The 19,157-nt window shown below is 44.6% G+C and overlaps 2 long non-coding RNA genes across 2 annotated transcripts; one reads left to right on the forward strand and one right to left on the reverse strand.

Moving 5' to 3' along the window:
• Positions 1–10,709: 10,709 nt before the first annotated feature.
• On the reverse strand, positions 10,710–11,860 carry LOC113638843. The gene is made up of 2 exons (XR_007144123.1): positions 11,776–11,860; positions 10,710–11,016 (listed from the first exon to the last, which is right to left on the reverse strand). It is a non-coding gene; the product is annotated as an uncharacterized LOC113638843 (long non-coding RNA).
• Positions 11,861–12,674: 814 nt separating this feature from the next.
• LOC125145688 lies at positions 12,675–13,831 on the forward strand. The gene is made up of 2 exons (XR_007144124.1): positions 12,675–12,759; positions 13,524–13,831. It is a non-coding gene; the product is annotated as an uncharacterized LOC125145688 (long non-coding RNA).
• The last annotated feature ends 5,326 nt before the right edge of the window (positions 13,832–19,157 follow it).

Genomic DNA, 19,157 nt, shown 5'->3' on the forward strand with positions numbered 1-19,157 from the left:
AGTGAGAGCTCCAGTGAAGAAGAGGAGGAGACAGAAGCACCAAGAGCAACACAGCTCCCCTGATAGCTAAAGGAAAGCAAATGCATTATGTGCCATGGAAATTCATGGATGTGACTGGATTGGTAAAAAGACTGCCAAGCGTGTGCGAAGGAGCACAGAGATGGATCACAAAGTTCGAGGAACAAACGACCGGACAAAGTTTGGCCCTGGGAAATCTGAAGGCAATCTTATGCCAAACCATAGGAAAAGCAAAAATGATGGAAATACTCCACCTTGCTGGATTAGGAAGAGAGGCAGATGATCCAAGGGGAGATGGAATAACCTTCGGCCCATACAGGAATGACCTGTGGGATCAGTTAAGGACGGCCTACCCAAGCAAGGCTGACCCAGGAAAAGTGGAAAAAATAATAAGAAGAAGGGATTGCCGAATTCATACTGAAACTCCAGGAGTCCTGGAGAGAGGAGATGTGAACAGCATGGGATGAAACACCCACAAGTGAGACACTGTTTAAACTCATATTAAAAAGGGCACTCCATGAGGAAGTCCAAGACCAACTGAAAACAGTGGTGGGTCTAAACACCATGCCATGGGCCACCTTCGAAGCGAATGTAATACACCATACAGAGTTACACAGAAAGAGGAAGAGGGAGGCAAAGAAGGCTGCAGAAGATTTAGTTGTGCAATGGCTGTGTACTGTATGTGTACTGACATACAGTACACAACGCACACAGCTGCCTCATTCCCCCAGCAGGATATGAGTGAGGGGGAAGTGACAGCATACGAGGCACACATGAGAAACAGTTTCATGAATGGACTGATTCCAGAAATATCTGACAAGGTGAAAAACCTATGCATCATGTGGGACACTGGAAGGCTGAGCCTCATCATACAACATGCTCTGCATGCGGAAAAGCTGTTCACGCAAAGTATGAAGGAGCGGATTAAGTATGAAAGGCTGGATGAAAATCTGTGCATGAGACACCCAGATCCCCAGATCATGAGAACGGGAGAAATACCACGTACTCTGACTTCATAATGGAATTACATGGAGCGTAAGGCTTTTTTGTGATGCTTTTCCAGGGAAGATGGATATGACAAAGATTGCACTGTGCAAACAGGAGGTCAAGGAGGAAGTTGCTGAAAGTGCAATAACCCAAGTCGCCTGAAACAAGACTGACCCTACTTACAGTATGGAGCACTAGGAGGGGTCATGGGAAACCAAGGAAGACAACAGGTGCCTGCACAGATGCCTGCTCCAATGTTTCAACAAGGAGCAGGGCAGTCAGGAATGCAGCATGCACTCGCAGCAAAACCACAAGGAGCTGGAAATTGGGCAGGCCAATGAACGGGCCCAGGATTTCAAGGACAAGCCCCAGCACCATCTGGAGGGAGCCCATTGGGCCCAGGTCCAGGAGAAATGTGAAGAGGCCTAGAGAAGCCAGAGGGGGGAGCTGGTGCAGTGTACCACCTCATTGCACCCTGCCCAAGAACCAACAATTGTGGTGGGAATTGGAAATGAAATACAGGCCCTATTCCTGATTGACACAGGAGCAACAATTACAACCATTAGAAAAGAATATTTACTTTATTCCCCAGACACTCCAGATAATCTTCTTGGGAGAGATGTGCTCTGCAAACTAGGAGCCATAATACACTGTGGGCCAACAGGAGTGTGGATAACACTCCCAGAAATGTTAGCTCGACAATACCTAGTAGTAAGCCAAGAAGAGGAAATGACAGAACTGGACAAAATGTATTGGATGGAACTCAAGGACAAAGATACATCAAAAATATGGCAAGAATACTTGGAATGGAATTCCATGATTAACTTACATACATCCAGATTACATACAACCGTAAGGGGCCGATGCAATGTGGATTGGGTGGCAGTCGAAGGCGGGGGCCTCATCGACCCAATCTCCAGACACGGAATCTGGCACTAGGGACATGGAATGTCACCTCGCTGGGGGGGAAGGAGCCTGAGCTGGTGCGGGAGGTTGAGAGATACCGACTAGATATAGTTGGGCTCACCTCCACACACAGCTTGGGCTCTGGAATGCAACTCCTTGAGAGAGGCTGGACTCTCTACTACTCTGGAGTTGCCCATGGTGAGAGGCGGCAGGCTGGTGTGGGCTTGCTCATAGCCCCCCAGCTCAGCAACCATGTGTTGGAGTTCACCCCGGTGAACGAGATGGTCATTTCCCTGCGCCTTCGGGTTGGGGATAGGTCTCTCACGGTTATTTGTGCTTATGGGCCAAATGGCAGTGTAGACCTTCTTGGCGTGTCTGGAAGGGGTGCTGGAAAGTGCTCCGACCGGGGACTCCGTTGTTCTACTGGGGGCTTCAAAGCTCGCGTGGGCAGTGACAGTGACACCTGGAGGGGCGTGATTGGGAGGAACGGCCCCCCGACCTGAACCCGAGTGGTGTTCTGTTATTGGACTTCTGTGCTAGTCACAGTTTGTCCATAACGAACACCATGTTCAAGCATAAGGGTGTCCATCAGTACACATGGCACCAGGACACCCTAGGTCGGAAGTCGATGATCGACTTTGTGGTTGTTTCATCTGATCTCCGGCCGTATGTCTTGGACACTCGGGTAAAGAGAGGGGCGGAGCTGTCAACTGATCACCACCTGGTGGTGAGTTGGATCCGATGGCGGGGGAGGAAGTTGGACAGACTTGGCAGACCCAAACGTACTGTGAGGGTCTGCTGGGAACGTTTGACAGAGTCTCCGGTCAGAGAGATCTTCAACTCCCACCTCCGGCAGAGGTTCAATCAGATCCCGAGGGAGGTTGGAGACATTGAGTCCGAGTGGACCATGTTCTCCACTTCCATTGTCGACGCGGCCGCTCGGAGCTGTGGCCGTAAGATCGCACCTGGCTAACATTCCCTTCCCCGCCGACGGCTGACACCTGGTTCACGTTGCTTGAGGACACACGCCCCGTATCACTTATCCTTGCACACGCAGATCTAGTCCTCCCTGAAGGACTGTGGGTTCATTCGTGCCACCAGAATGATTATTCCCTGGACAGGGGATTGCTTTTGCAGGTACACACATACGAGGTATGTCGTTCCTTTTGTGTGACCTCGACATATGGATGTGAACGTGCACATGCGTATATTATTTCCCGCCATATACGGCAGGCCGTCCTACGCCAGTACTGTACATTATTCTTTTGTGGATATAAACTCTGGACATCTCACACCAAAGATGGACAGGATTTCTAGGCGCAGTATGGGGCCAGAGGGAGTCCAGTTTGGGGACCACAGGATTTCGTCTCTGCTTTTTGCAGATGATGTTGTCCTGCTGGCTTCCTCAAACCAGGACCTTCAGCGTGCACTAGGATGGTTTGCAGCCGAGTGTGAAGCGGCGGGGATGAGAATCAGCACCTCCGAGTCCGAGGCCATGGTCCTCAGTCGGAAAAGGGTGGCTTGCCCCCTTCAGGTTGGTGGAGAGCTCCTGCCTCAAGTGGAGGAGTTTAAGTATCTTGGGGTCTTCACGAGTGAGGGAAGGATGAAGCAGGAGATCGACAGGCGGATTGGTGTATCTTCTTCAGTGATGCGGTCGATATACCGATCTGTTGTGGTGAAGAAAGAGCTGAGCCACAAGGCAAAGCTCTCTATTTACCGGTCGATCTACGTTCCTACCCTCACCTATGGTCATGAGCTTTGGGTCATGACCGAAAGGACGAGATCCCAGATACAAGCGGCCGAAATGAGTTTCCTCCGCAGGGTGGCTGGGCGCTCCCTTAGAGATAGGGTGAGGAGCTCGGTCACTCGGGAGGAGCTCAGAGTAGAGCCGCTGCTCCTCCACATAGAGAGGAGTCAGCTGAGGTGGCTCGGGCATCTGTTTCGGATGCCTCCTGGACGCCTCCCTGGGGAGGTGTTCCGGGCATGTCCAACCGGGAGGAGGCCCCGGGGAAGACCTAGGACACGCTGGAGGGACTGTGTCTCGCGGCTCACCTGGGAACGCCTCGGTATTCCCCCGGAAGAGCTGGAGGAAGTGTCTGGGGAGAGGGAAGTCTGGGCATCCCTGCTTAGACTGCTGCCCCCGCGACCCGGCCCCGGATAAGCGGTAGAAGAAGACGACATCCAGATTGCTGTGAAGCTAGAGGACCATGGAAAACAATATGATATCAACATGGACAGTATGATAATTGGCCAGCAAGGAGTAGCTACATATGCTGTACTCCCTGAGCAGATTCAAGAATGGTATCAAGCTGGAGACGCAGTCTCCCACATCTCCCTGATGATCGGGCAAGGTCTTGAATCAAAAGACAGGGCCTATGATGAGAGAAGCGGGGAGGGTAGAGAAATGGAAACCAACAAGATATTCTAGGGTATGTATGTCGGAAGACAAACCTTCCTAAAGATAGATTATAAGGGGACAGAACAGGTAGTAGCCACCACCATGCTAGTTAGTCAGCAGACAAAAATACAGATGAGAGTAGAAGTGGAGGTACAGATGTCACAATTAGAAGACGAGGAAGAGATGACAGAAAGAAGTAGAAGAATCACTAAGTAAAGTCCCAGAGCAATTGTGGACTAAACATGCAACAGATGTAGGACTACTTAAGTCAGCAGGATTAGCAAAAATACCAATTAGGCCCAATGCACCATTACTTCATCAGAGACAGTATCCATTGTCTAAACAAGCAGAGGAAGGGATAGGACCAACTATTAAAGGGCTTGTGGAAGCAGGAGTTTTAATCCCCACAAAAACTCAGTGCAACACTCCGATTTTTTCCGATCAGAAAGCCAAACTTAGATAAATGGAAATTGGTACATGATTTAAGACCAGTCAATCAAATAGTGGTAGCTGTGACCCCAGTGGTCCCGGATCCACAAATATTATCATCAAATATTCCAGAGGGAACAAAATGGTATACAGTAATTGATCTGTGTTAAGCATTTTTTAGTATCCCATTGCACCCTGACTCTCAGCACTTGTTTGCATTCACATATTAAGGGCAGCAAGGATATTGTGAAAATCCATCGATATTCAACTAAGTACTGACCAGAGATCTGGTGAATTTACAAATGGAGATCCTGCCAATCGAAAGAGCAATGCGTACAGGATTCAATAACAGTACTGAAGGCCCTTGCAAACAATGGGCACAAGATTAGCACAAGAAGCTACAATTCTGCCGGAGAAAGGTGGAATATTTTGGACGAGTTCTAATAATTGGTGTATCTCGACAGTGGTGGACAGAAACCGCTCACCAGGTTGCTGCAAACAGTACTTGTGTAATATGCCATGACCGGTCTAATCAAACTCCCTATGTAATGCCTACTAGAGGTGTGGACGAGTGCGATAAATCTCCATATAATGATACATATTTATGTCCTGCACTTTGCCTGCTGGGTTCAGCAGCCAGAACACATGGGCCGAAATGGATGGGCAACATAAGTAGATCCTGTGCGTATCAGCCGGTAGCCGCGACAATCCCTACAGATATGACTGTTCAGATGTGCCCTAACCAGAAGTTTTCACTAGGTATTAAGTCAAGAGGATCAGTGTATGTTGGTTTAATTGGATCCAGACTCATTCCCACTGCTGGACGAGAACAATAGTGATTCGGACTGGAACTACTTGCGCATATACAGGACTATAACATATTGGTGTGTGTCCCTGTTTGTCTGTATCCCCTGTGTGTGTATATCTTTCATAAGTGTTGTGTACATGAGGCACCACATTACTGGTGATGACCATAATGCTTTAATTGTGACTGAATCCAGACTGACTATACACAAACTGTTCTGTACATATGCTTACGTAATGGCTGTTGGTATTTTGTGTCCTACTGGTCTATTGCCTGTCTCTGTGTTGTCTGTAAGGCTTTGTTGCAGGCTATGTCGAACCGGCGGAGTGACCAGAGACAAGTCCAGCGACCCCGCACTTTTGCCCGTTAGAGGCGAGCCCACAGGGTGTCGCTTGTCGCCTCGATGACGCTCCCGGTTACTGCTACAATTGCATCCTCCTGTACAACGAGGTGGACCTGTCTGACTTCATCTGGGGGGACTTCGACCTGGGTGTAGCACCACATTGCACCTGGCTAACATACCCTTCCCCGCCGACGGCTGACACCTGGTTCACGTTGCTTGAGGACACACGCCCCATATCACTTATCCTTGTACACGCAGATCTAGTCCTCCCTGAAGGACTGTGGGTTCATTCGTGCCACCAGAATGATTATTCCCTGGACAGGGGATTGCTTTTGCAGGTACACACATACGAGGTATGTCGTTCCTTTTGTGTGGCCTCGACATATGGACGTGGACGTGCACATGCGTATATTATTTCCCGCCATATTATTTCCCGTACATTATATCCTTGCCACAGTGGATTCAAACCATGCATCGCAATCATTACTGGTGGTGGTCGTAGGGACAACTAGTTCTCTCATGCTGTGAAATTGTTCTTTGTTTATTTTGTCATATGCTTATGCTGTATGTTTTGGTGAGCCTGGTGACAAAAAGAAAAATGTTTTCACTGTCGCGCTATATATGCGGGCAGAGTGAGAATTTTCCCTCAAATCTGGGATCTAGAGGGTTTTTCGCTCACTCCTGGCTCACCTTCTGAGAAAGAGCACGTGTGAATTGTGGTCATTGTAGTGGAGTAATGTTTTGTTTTATGTTATTGTGATTGTTATGTTTTATGTACTATAGGTTTTGTTTTCGTTGAGGAGGAGTAATATTCTGTTTTATGTTATTGTGTTTGTTTTATGTACTACGAGTTTTTTTTTTTGTTTTCGTTGTGGGGGAATGTTGTAAGTTGTTGTAAGTTGGGGTAGAGGTCTTCGTAATTAGATAGATATATGGGTTAGTGGAAATGACAAGGTAGTCCAGAATACTGCAACATAAGTTTGGTGAGACTTTACAGTCTCACGGGGGGAATGTTGTAAAAAATCTTAGTAGAAATAATTAAAGTATTATTCCTTACAATACTATAACCAAAGTAAAGTATTAGGCCTTGCAAAATATTACAATTGCTGTCATAAGACATATGTAGGCGATGTTGTAGGCCAAAGATGTTTATTGTAACCAGATTCGGGGCTGTCAGGCCTAGTCAGTCTGAGCACATTTGTAATAACAAATACAAACTTATGTAGAATGAAAAAGACATTGGTTCACAATGAACTAAGGGGAGGAAAATCCATAAATGGGCATGTGGTGCCCAGACCTTATCTCATAAACTTGTTGTGCAGACTGAAGAAGGCCCAGGTGTTTAGTCTGAGGTCATGAAAAAGAAGGGAAGGAAAATCCATAAATGGGCATATGGGTGAAAGGTAATGGGAAATAAGGGGAAATTAGGTCAGTGTGTTTAGAAAACATAGGAGGTGATTCCAGTAAATAAGCTGATATGGCACCTGGGCTCCTAGGAGTGCCAGGGTATATATTGAGAAGATATCTGGGGCTCGGGGGCGAAGGTGTGTGCGCGCGTGGGTGTGTGGGTGGGGGCGCGTGTGCGGGCGCGTGTCCGTAGGTCAAGGTGGGTGTTTTTATTTTTGCAAAGACGTCGCAAGAGTTCTTGTTTTTTTTTCTTGATTGATTTTGCATGACATGCTCTTTTTGGGGGTTTTGATCTGTTACTTTTAATTTGGCAATTTCTCTTATAATTTGTTGGCTGATTGACCACAATAAAGAAGTTTGCTCATTCTCATCCAGGTCTGAAGAGTTTTCTCAGTATTTTTTGTAGTAATTATAGAGTTAACCGTTAAGTCTCACTAACAGTTTTTAGTAACTGAAAAAGTCTAAGTGTAAAGATCACCCTGCGATGTGTCAACTTGGAGGCGGCTCTGAGTTACGACACTGCACTGAAACTGACACATTCAAAATTCAGTACCTCTCTTCAAGAGCAGCCACAAACAAGAAGAAGAATACTGTCAGTAGTGAGCTCATTGTATGATCCTTTAGGATTTCTGGCCCCAATCACTATCACTGCCAAGCTGCTACTACAAGAGCTCTGTAGAAGACACTTGGGCTGGGATGATGCTGTCCATCCTCACTTCTCTAAACAATGGTCTGGTTGGCTGGAAGACCTGAAGAGGATGGCAGTGTTTCAGGTGGAGCAGTGCATTAAGCCTGAAAACTTCTGTCCTGAGAGTGCAGCTCCACCACTTCTCCGATGCCAGCCAAATGGGATATGGCACAGTGTCATATGTAAGATTCCAGAGAGTTGATCATGCTCATCTCTCATTCCTTCTGGGAAAGGCCAGAGTTGCTCCTCTCAAACAGGCTACTATCCCTCTTCTGGAGCTCACAGCTGCTGTCCTCGCTGTCCACATCGACCAGCAGCTTCAAAGAGAACTGCACCTGAAGTTGTAAAAATCTGTTTTCTGGACTGATAGCACCTCCATCCTGAAATACATCAGTATTGAAACAAAGAGGTTTCACACCTTTGTTGCAAACAGAGTCTCTCTCATTCGAGAAGCCACACATGTTGACCAGTGGAGTTACGTGAGTCAATCCAGCAGATGAGGCATCGCGAGGGATGACAGCAGAGGACTTCCTGAAGCACAGCAGGTGGATCTATGGCCCAGGGTTCTTGTTTGAGTCTAAAGACAAGTGGCCTAAGCTGGATGTAAAGTGTGATCTAATCCCTGATGATGACCCTGAAATAAAGAAGGATGTAACGGTCAGTGCTGTGGTAGAGGAGAGGAAAAGCCCCACCCGTTTCCTTGTCTTCTACTTTTCATGCTGGGGGAAGCTGAGGCGGGCTGTGGTCTAGTTTTAAAAGGTGAAGGAGCGCCTCACAGTACTGTCCCAGAAAAAAAAAGCCATGATACAACAATCAGAGGAAGATGTAAACACTAAAGAACAAAGGGTGGCACAAAAAATGCAACATTTTAAGAGCACACTAAAAGGACAACAGAGTGGCCGCTGTCTCAAGAGGGCAGCATTACCATCAGAGACCAAGCACCCTATCATCCTGTGTAGAGACATGCATGCGGCAACATTAATTCTGCGGCCTATTCACCAACAGGAAGAAACCACATGTCCAGGCTGCGTCGGAGATACTGGATAATCAATGCAAACTCTGCTGCCAGAAAGGTCCTGTCAGAGTGTGTGACCTGCAGAAGAAACAGAGGAAAGCTGATGGAACAAAAAATGGCTGATCTTCCCCAGGAAAGAGTAATGCCAGATAAAGCTCCATTCACCGATGTTGGAGTAGATTATTTTGGCCTTACTGATATAAAAATATGTAGGAGCCATCTCAAAATATACGGGGCCATTTTCACTTGCTTGGCCAGTTGTGCTATTCATTTGGAAGTGGCGTATACACTGGTTGTTGATTCCTGTATTAATGCAATCAGAAGATTTTTGTGCAGACGTGGCCCAGTCTCCTCCATCAGCTCTGAAAACGGCACTTATTTTGCTGGAACCAACTGGGAGCCAAAAGAAAGTCTGGTGGCTCTAAACCATAACAAAATCCAAAGAGCCTTGATCCAAGATGGCATAATCTGGCATTTCAATACCCCTGCAGCCTCACATCAAGGTGGTATCTGGGAGCGCATGATTCATTCAGTCAGAAGTGTGCTTACTGCAGTCCTTAAACAGCAGATTGTGGATAATGAAGCTCTACAAACTGTTTTGTGAAACTGAAGCCACCTTAAGCGACGGACGCATCACACCAGTCTCAAGATTCTGATGATTTAGAAGCCCTCATGCCTAATACCATCTTAACATTAAAAAGCAAACCTGTCATGCCACCCGGACTGTTCGATAAACCTAATTTGTATCTGAGGAAAAGGTGAAGACAAGTGTAATATATGGCTGAATTATTCTGGAAAAGATGGATCTCAGAATACTCACCTCTTATGCAGGAGAGACAAAGGTGGATGAGGCCAAGAAGAAACATCTATCCTGGAGATATTGTGCTGGTTGCAGATACCACTGCACCAGAGGATGTTGGAAGATAGGCAGAATCCTGACTGTAAACATTGATGCACGAGGCTTGATTCATTCTGTGCAGCTCAAGACCAAGACCAGTGTGTTGGGGAGGCCAGTGACCAAAGCTCTGCCTGCTGCTGGAGGCAGGTAAGGAGTAACCACTTTGGCTCCACTTTGTTTCATTCCATTTTTTGTTCAAACAAATTCATGTCTAGTAAAATAATTCAACATGTAACCCTTATCTTATGGCATAGTAGTAAGGAGGTACATTGGTTTACTAGTGTAATGTAGTCTTAGAATTTGGACCAGAATCAGAAAATTCTAAGTTGTTAAGAGCCTGAGAATTGAATGCCAATTAAAAGGAATACCACACCAGAATGACAGTTTGCATAACCTTTATTAATCTTACAGGGATGGTACATACATATCAAAAGAACACTCACTCACTCACTCACTCATTTTCTACCGCTTATCCGAACTACCTCGGGTCACGGGGAGCCTGTGCCTATCCCAGGCGTCATCAGGCATCAAGGCAGGATACACCCTGGACGGAGTGCCAACCCATCGCAGGGCACACACACACTCTCATTCACTCACACACTACGGACAATTTTTCCAGAGATGCCAATCGAGGCAGTCAATCCCCCGAGGCATGGGGAGAACATGCAAACTCCGCACACACAAGGCGGAGGCGGGAATCGAACCCCGTCCCTGGAGGTGTGAGGCGAACGTGCTACCCACTAAGCCACCGTGCCCCCCTTAAAAAGAACACATTAATAACAAACTAAAATAATAAAGTGTGCACATAAACAAAACCCTTTTTTCCGTTTATTTGAGCTCAGTTTGTTCTTGGTTCCACTTGCTCTTGTTGACAAGAGTTCAGTTTCTATCGTTGGGGCCCTTTTTTTTTAGTTTGTGTTAGTGTTCATCCTACCACCAAGTAGATAGAGATGATCTTGGAGACTCGTCTTAATTCAGAATCACAAACACGGTTGGCTCGCCACCCAGCCACCTGGACTGGGAATCTATACATCTCTGGCAATTGTCTGGAACATGTAGATCTGTAACACTCCGTGGAAAGGATCTCAGCACGATGTTTCCAACTCTCTACCAAAACCTGACCTATAAATAAGGCCAAATCATTTCTCTCAATTACCATTCAGTGAATAAATGGACTGCTATAAAATATAATGAGATCATATTTCAGCATACCTACAGTATAATGCAATATAAAAATCCCTCTTTTGTTGTACAACAGCTCATGTGTTTCTTCTCAGATATCAAAACTACATGAATTTCTCTCTAGTATCAACAGTACATACATCAAAAATTGCATCCTTCATATAAAACACACATTTCAAATTCAAGTTTTATGAAACCTTAGTAACATTAACAGTATGAAGATTAAACTGCCTGAATTGCATGTAAATATTAATCAACATATATAACTTTAAATCAGAGGAATTAAAGTGTCAGTGTGCTTATTTATCCCCCCTGCACCGGTAACAGTGGAAATAATGCACTAACATACATCTCTTTAACCTCCAGTGACCACAATTAAATTGTTAACATCCTTAATTTAACAAACTAACCATTTAACATTTCTTTTTATAAACACAACAAAATATTTTTTTTTCCTTTTTTGGTTTCACAGGCATTAACCAGTATTATGTTAGCCTAAATGTGGCTAATTACCCTATTAGCATATGAACACAGCAGGCTCTCTACCTTTGCTTTACACAATAGTGCGATTAGCATAAATGCTAACGAACTCATAGTAGACTCAACAGACTAGCTTAAATACAAATAGGCATCAAAAGCCTAGGCTGTTAGCATGAATGCTAGCGAACTCAAAGGCCTAGCGCCAAATAGCCAAATCACCATTTTAGCGGAATTCACTGCCTTTAGCTCCGTGACAAACAGTGGATTCAGGCACAGCTGTCTTTTACACTCTATTACAAAACAGTGTAGTCAGAATAAGCAATAATAATTATAGAAGTGGTTTAAGAACTTAATGAACAGTAATAAATATTATATTAAACAAAAACACACCTGATTTGGTGGTGGTGGGTGTAGCCGTGGACACAGTGGATATGTCTGTATTCACAGAAAGAAAAACAATTGTCTCACAATAAAAATAAACTGTTACTAAATAAGGTTTATGACATTGTTGAAATGTATTTCTGTATTATATGTTATCTTAACCTCTTCTGATTTAATGTTCTTGCTTTGAGTCTATCCTGTTCTTTTAGTGCTCTAACTTGACAGTATGAAGAAGACAGTATACAGTAGGCTGACCTGCTTGTGAGATTACTTGCAGGACATTCAGTTCCTTTTTGTTCATGTACAGGCTTCCTGACCTTCAATGCCTGAATAAGAGTTGTGAGGAAGCAGCATTCTTGCATACCCCTATCTATGTTGAAACACCCCCCCCCCCGCATTATCTCATACACCACAGCTTGTTCCACTGCATATACAGTATATTCTGTTCTGTAGCTCAGTTCTCTGAACAGCTGTTTGTAATAAACCAGATTTGATTTCACTCGTGTGGTTTGTTTTCTCAGTGCTCCGGAGCACTCCTAACATCCTCAACAGATAGACACAGATGAGCTTCAGGAGAAACTTTCTTACAGACATGCTGATCAGTGTTTAAAGTTCAGGGTCTGAGATCTCAATCAAACATCTAAGATTCTAATTAAAAGGTATCAAGTCTTATCACTGAGACAGAAAGCTGAAAAGTTAAACCACTTCTATAATTATTATTGCTTATTCTGACTACACTGTTTTGTAATAGAGTGTAAAAGACAGCTGTGCCTGAATCCACTGTTTGTCACGGAGCTAAAGGCAGTGAATTCCGCTAAAATGGTGATTTGGCTATTTGGCGCTAGGCCTTTGAGTTCGCTAGCATTCATGCTAACAGGCTAGGCTTTTGATGCCTATTTGTATTTAAGCTAGTCTGTTGAGTCTACTATGAGTTCGCTAGCATTTATGCTAATCGCACTATTGTGTAAAGCAAAGGTAGAGAGCCTGCTGTGTTCATATGCTAATAGGGTAATTAGCCACATTTAGGCTAACATAATACTGGTTAATGCCTGTGAAACCAAAAAAGGAAAAAAAATATTTTGTTGTGTTTATAAAAAGAAATGTTAAATGGTTAGTTTGTTAAATTAAGGATGTTAACAATTTAATTGTGGTCACTGGAGGTTAAAGAGATGTATGTTAGTGCATTATTTCCACTGTTACCGGTGCAGGGGGGGGGGATAAATAAGCACACTGACACTTTAATTCCTCTGATTTAAAGTTATATATATGTTGATTAATGTTTACATGCAATTCAGGCAGTTTAATCTTCATACTGTTAATGTTACTAAGGTTTCATAAAACTTGAATTTGAAATGTGTGTTTTATATGAAGGATGCAATTTTTGATGTATGTACTGTTGATACTAGAGATAAATTCATGTAGTTTTGATATCTGAGAAGAAACACATGAGCTGTTGTACAACAAAAGAGGGATTTTTATATTGCATTATACTGTAGGTATGCTGAAATATGATCTCATTATATTTTATAGCAGTCCATTTATTCACTGAATGGTAATTGAGAGAAATGATTTGGCCTTATTTATAGGTCAGGTTTTGGTAGAGAGTTGGAAACATCGTGCTGAGATCCTTTCCACGGAGTGTTACAGATCTACATGTTCCAGACAATTGCCAGAGATGTATAGATTCCCAGTCCAGGTGGCTGGGTGGCGAGCCAACCGTGTTTGTGATTCTGAATTAAGACGAGTCTCCAAGATCATCTCTATCTACTTGGTGGTAGGATGAACACTAACACAAACTAAAAAAAAAAGGGCCCCAACGATAGAAACTGAACTCTTGTCAACAAGAGCAAGTGGAACCAAGAATAAACTGAGCTCAAATAAACGGAAAAAAGGGTTTTGTTTATGTGCACACTTTATTATTTTAGTTTGTTATTAATGTGTTCTTTTTAAGGGGGGCACGGTGGCTTAGTGGGTAGCACGTTCGCCTCACACCTCCAGGGACGGGGTTCGATTCCCGCCTCCGCCTTGTGTGTGCGGAGTTTGCATGTTCTCCCCGTGCCTCGGGGGTTTCCTCCGGGTACTCTGGTTTCCTCCCCCAGTCCAAGCATGATAGGTTGATTGGCATCTCTGGAAAAATTGTCCGTAGTGTGTGAGTGAATGAGAGTGTGTGTGTGTGCCCTGCGATGGGTTGGCACTCCGTCCAGGGTGTATCCTGCCTTGATGCCTGATGACGCCTGGGATAGGCACAGGCTCCCCGTGACCCGAGGTAGTTCGGATAAGCGGTAGAAAATGAGTGAGTGAGTGTTCTTTTGATATGTATGTACCATCCCTGTAAGATTAATAAAGGTTATGCAAACTGTCATTCTGGTGTGGTATTCCTTTTAATTGGCATTCAATTCTCAGGCTCTTAACAACTTAGAATTTTCTGATTCTGGTCCAAATTCTAAGACTACATTACACTAGTAAACCAATGTACCTCCTTACTACTATGCCATAAGATAAGGGTTACATGTTGAATTATTTTACTAGACATGAATTTGTTTGAACAAAAAATGGAATGAAACAAAGTGGAGCCAAAGTGGTTACTCCTTACCTGCCTCCAGTAGCAGGCAGAGCTTTGGTCACTGGCCTCCCCAACACACTGGTCTTGGTCTTGAGCTGCACAGAATGAATCAAGCCTCGTGCATCAATGTTTACAGTCAGGATTCTGCCTATCTTCCAACATCCTCTGGGGCAGTGGTATCTGCAACCAGCACAATATCTCCAGGATAGATGTTTCTTCTTGGCCTCATCCACCTTTGTCTCTCCTGCATAAGAGGTAAGTATTCTGAGATCCATCTTTTCCAGAATAATTCAGCCATATATTACACTTGTCTTCACCTTTTCCTCAGATACAAATTAGGTTTATCGAACAGTCCGGGTGGCATGACAGGTTTGCTTTTTAATGTTAAGATGTTATTAGGCATGAGGGCTTCTAAATCATCAGAATCTTGAGACTGGTGTGATGCGTCCGTCGCTTAAGGTGGCTTCAGTTTCACAAAACAGTTTGTAGAGCTTCATTATCCACAATCTGCTGTTTAAGGACTGCAGTAAGCACACGCCTGACTGAATGAATCATGCGCTCCCAGATACCACCTTGATGTGAGGCTGCAGGGGTATTGAAATGCCAGATTATGCCATCTTGGATCAAGGCTCTTTGGATTTTGTTATGGTTTAGAGCCACCAGACTTTCTTTTGGCTCCCAGTTGGTTCCAGCAAAATAAGTGCCGTTTTCAGAGCTGATGGAGGAGACTGGGCCACGTCTGCACAAAAATCTTCTGATTGCATTAATACAGGAATCAACAACCAGTGTATACGCCACTTCCAAATGAATAGCACAACTGGCCAAGCAAGTGAAAATGGCCCCGTATGTTTTGAGATGGCTCCTACATATTTTTATATCAGTAAGGCCAAAATAATCTACTCCAACATCTGTGAATGGAGCTTTATCTGGCATTACTCTTTCCTGGGGAAGATCAGCCATTTTTTGTTCCATCAGCTTTCCTCTGTTTCTTCTGCAGGTCACACACACTGACAGGACCTTTCTGGCAGCAGAGTTTGCATTGATTATCCAGTATCTCCGACGCAGCCTGGACATGTGGTTTCTTCCTGTTGGTGAATAGGCCGCAGAATTAATGTTGCCGCATGCATGTCTCTACACAGGATGATAGGGTGCTTGGTCTCTGATGGTAATGCTGCCCTCTTGAGACAGCGGCCACTCTGTTGTCCTTTTAGTGTGCTCTTAAAATGTTGCATTTTTTGTGCCACCCTTTGTTCTTTAGTGTTTACATCTTCCTCTGATTGTTGTATCATGGCTTTTTTTTTCTGGGACAGTACTGTGAGGCGCTCCTTCACCTTTTAAAACTAGACCACAGCCCGCCTCAGCTTCCCCCAGCATGAAAAGTAGAAGACAAGGAAACGGGTGGGGCTTTTCCTCTCCTCTACCACAGCACTGACCATTACATCCTTCTTTATTTCAGGGTCATCATCAGGGATTAGATCACACTTTACATCCAGCTTAGGCCACTTGTCTTTAGACTCAAACAAGAACCCTGGGCCATAGATCCACCTGCTGTGCTTCAGGAAGTCCTCTTCTGTCATCCCTCGCGATGCCTCATCTGCTGGATTGACTCACGTAACTCCACTGGTCAACATGTGTGGCTTCTCGAATGAGAGAGACTCTGTTTGCAACAAAGGTGTGAAACCTCTTTGTTTCAATACTGATGTATTTCAGGATGGAGGTGCTATCAATCGAGGAAACAGATTTTTACAACTTCAGGTGCAGTTCTCTTTGAAGCTGCTGGTCGATGTGGACAGCGAGGACAGCAGCTGTGAGCTCCAGAAGAGGGATAGTAGCCTGTTTGAGAGGAGCAACTCTGGCCTTTCCCAGAAGGAATGAGAGATGAGCATGATCAACTCTCTGGAATCTTACATATGACACTGTGCCATATCCCATTTGGCTGGCATCGGAGAAGTGGTGGAGCTGCACTCTCAGGACAGAAGTTTTCAGGCTTAATGCACTGCTCCACCTGAAACACTGCCATCCTCTTCAGGTCTTCCAGCCAACCAGACCATTGTTTAGAGAAGTGAGGATGGACAGCATCATCCCAGCCCAAGTGTCTTCTACAGAGCTCTTGTAGTAGCAGCTTGGCAGTGATTGTGATTGGGGCCAGAAATCCCAAAGGATCATACAACGAGCTCACTACTGACAGTATTCCTCTTCTTGTTTGTGGCTGCTCTTGAAGAGAGGTACTGAATTTTGAATGTGTCAGTTTCAGTGCAGTGTCGTAACTCAGAGCCGCCTCCAAGTTGACACATCGCAGGGTGATCTTTACACTTAGACTTTTTTGGTTACTAAAAACTGTTAGTGAGACTTAACGGTTAATTCTATAATTACTACAAAAAATACTGAGAAAACTCTTCAGACCTGGATGAGAATGAGCAAACTTCTTTATTGTGGTCAATCAGCCAACAAATTATAAGAGAAATTGCCAAATTAAAAGTAACAAATCAAAACCCCCAAAAAGAGCATGTCATGCAAAATCAATCAAGAAAAAAAAACAAGAACTCTCGGGACGTCTTTGCAAAAATAAAAACACCCACCTTGACCTACGGACACGCGCCCGCACACGCGCCCCCACCCACACACCCACGCGCACGCACACCTTCGCCCCTGAGCCCCAGATATCTTCTCAATATATACCCTGGCGCTCCTAGGAGCCCAGGTGCCATATCAGCTTATTTACCGGAATCACCTCCTATGTTTTCTAAACACACTGACCTAATTTCCCCTTATTTCCCATTACCTTTCACCCATATGCCCATTTATGGATTTTTCTTCCCTTCTTTTTCATGACCTCAGACTAAACACCTGGGCCTTCTTCAGTCTGCACAACAAGTTTATGAGATAAGGTCTGGGCACCACATGCCCATTTATGGATTTTCCTCCCCTTAGTTCATTGTGAACCAATGTCTTTTTCATTCTACATAAGTTTGTATTTGTTATTACAAATGTGCTCAGACTGACTAGGCCTGACAGCCCCGAATCTGGTTACAATAAACATCTTTGGCCTACAACATCGCCTACATATGTCTTATGACAGCAATTGTAATATTTTGCAAGGCCTAATACTTTACTTTGGTTATAGTATTGTAAGGAATAATACTTTAATTATTTCTACTAAGATTTTTTACAACATTCCCCCCGTGAGACTGTAAAGTCTCACCAAACTTATGTTGCAGTATTCTGGACTACCTTGTCATTTCCACTAACCCATATATCTATCTAATCACGAAGACCTCTACCCCAACTTACAACAACTTACAACATTCCCCCACAACGAAAACAAAAAAAAACTCGTAGTACATAAAACAAACACAATAACATAAAACAGAATATTACTCCTCCTCAACGAAAACAAAACCTATAGTACATAAAACATAACAATCACAATAACATAAAACAAAACATTACTCCACTACAATGACCACAATTCACACGTGCTCTTTCTCAGAAGGTGAGCCAGGAGTGAGCGAAAAACCCTCTAGATCCCAGATTTGAGGGAAAATTCTCACTCTGCCCGCATATATAGCGCGACAGTGAAAACATTTTTCTTTTTGTCACCAGGCTCACCAAAACATACAGCATAAGCATATGACAAAATAAACAAAGAACAATTTCACAGCATGAGAGAACTAGTTGTCCCTACGACCACCACCAGTAATGATTGCGATGCATGGTTTGAATCCACTGTGGCAAGGATATAATGTACGGGAAATAATATGGCGGGAAATAATATACGCATGTGCACGTCCACGTCCATATGTCGAGGCCACACAAAAGGAACGACATACCTCGTATGTGTGTACCTGCAAAAGCAATCCCCTGTCCAGGGAATAATCATTCTGGTGGCACGAATGAACCCACAGTCCTTCAGGGAGGACTAGATCTGCGTGTGCAAGGATAAGTGATATGGGGCGTGTGTCCTCAAGCAACGTGAACCAGGTGTCAGCCGTCGGCGGGGAAGGGTATGTTAGCCAGGTGCAATGTGGTGCTACACCCAGGTCGAAGTCCCCCCAGATGAAGTCAGACAGGTCCACCTCGTTGTACAGGAGGATGCAATTGTAGCAGTAACCGGGAGCGTCATCGAGGCGACAAGCGACACCCTGTGGGCTCGTCTCTAACGGGCAAAAGTGCGGGGTCGCTGGACTTGTCTCTGGTCACTCCGCCGGTTCGATATAGCCTGCAACAAAGCCTTACAGACAACACAGAGACAGGCAATAGACCAGTAGGACACAAAATACCAACAGCCATTACGTAAGCATATGTACAGAACAGTTTGTGTATAGTCAGTCTGGATTCAGTCACAATTAAAGCATTATGGTCATCACCAGTAATGTGGTGCCTCATGTACACAACACTTATGAAAGATATACACACACAGGGGATACAGACAAACAGGGACACACACCAATATGTTATAGTCCTGTATATGCGCAAGTAGTTCCAGTCCGAATCACTATTGTTCTCGTCCAGCAGTGGGAATGAGTCTGGATCCAATTAAACCAACATACACTGATCCTCTTGACTTAATACCTAGTGAAAACTTCTGGTTAGGGCACATCTGAACAGTCATATCTGCAGGGATTGTCGCGGCTACCGGCTGATACGCACAGGATCT

The sequence above is a fragment of the Tachysurus fulvidraco genome, chromosome 10 (genome assembly GCF_022655615.1).
Source record: "Tachysurus fulvidraco isolate hzauxx_2018 chromosome 10, HZAU_PFXX_2.0, whole genome shotgun sequence".
Taxonomy (NCBI): domain Eukaryota; kingdom Metazoa; phylum Chordata; class Actinopteri; order Siluriformes; family Bagridae; genus Tachysurus; species Tachysurus fulvidraco.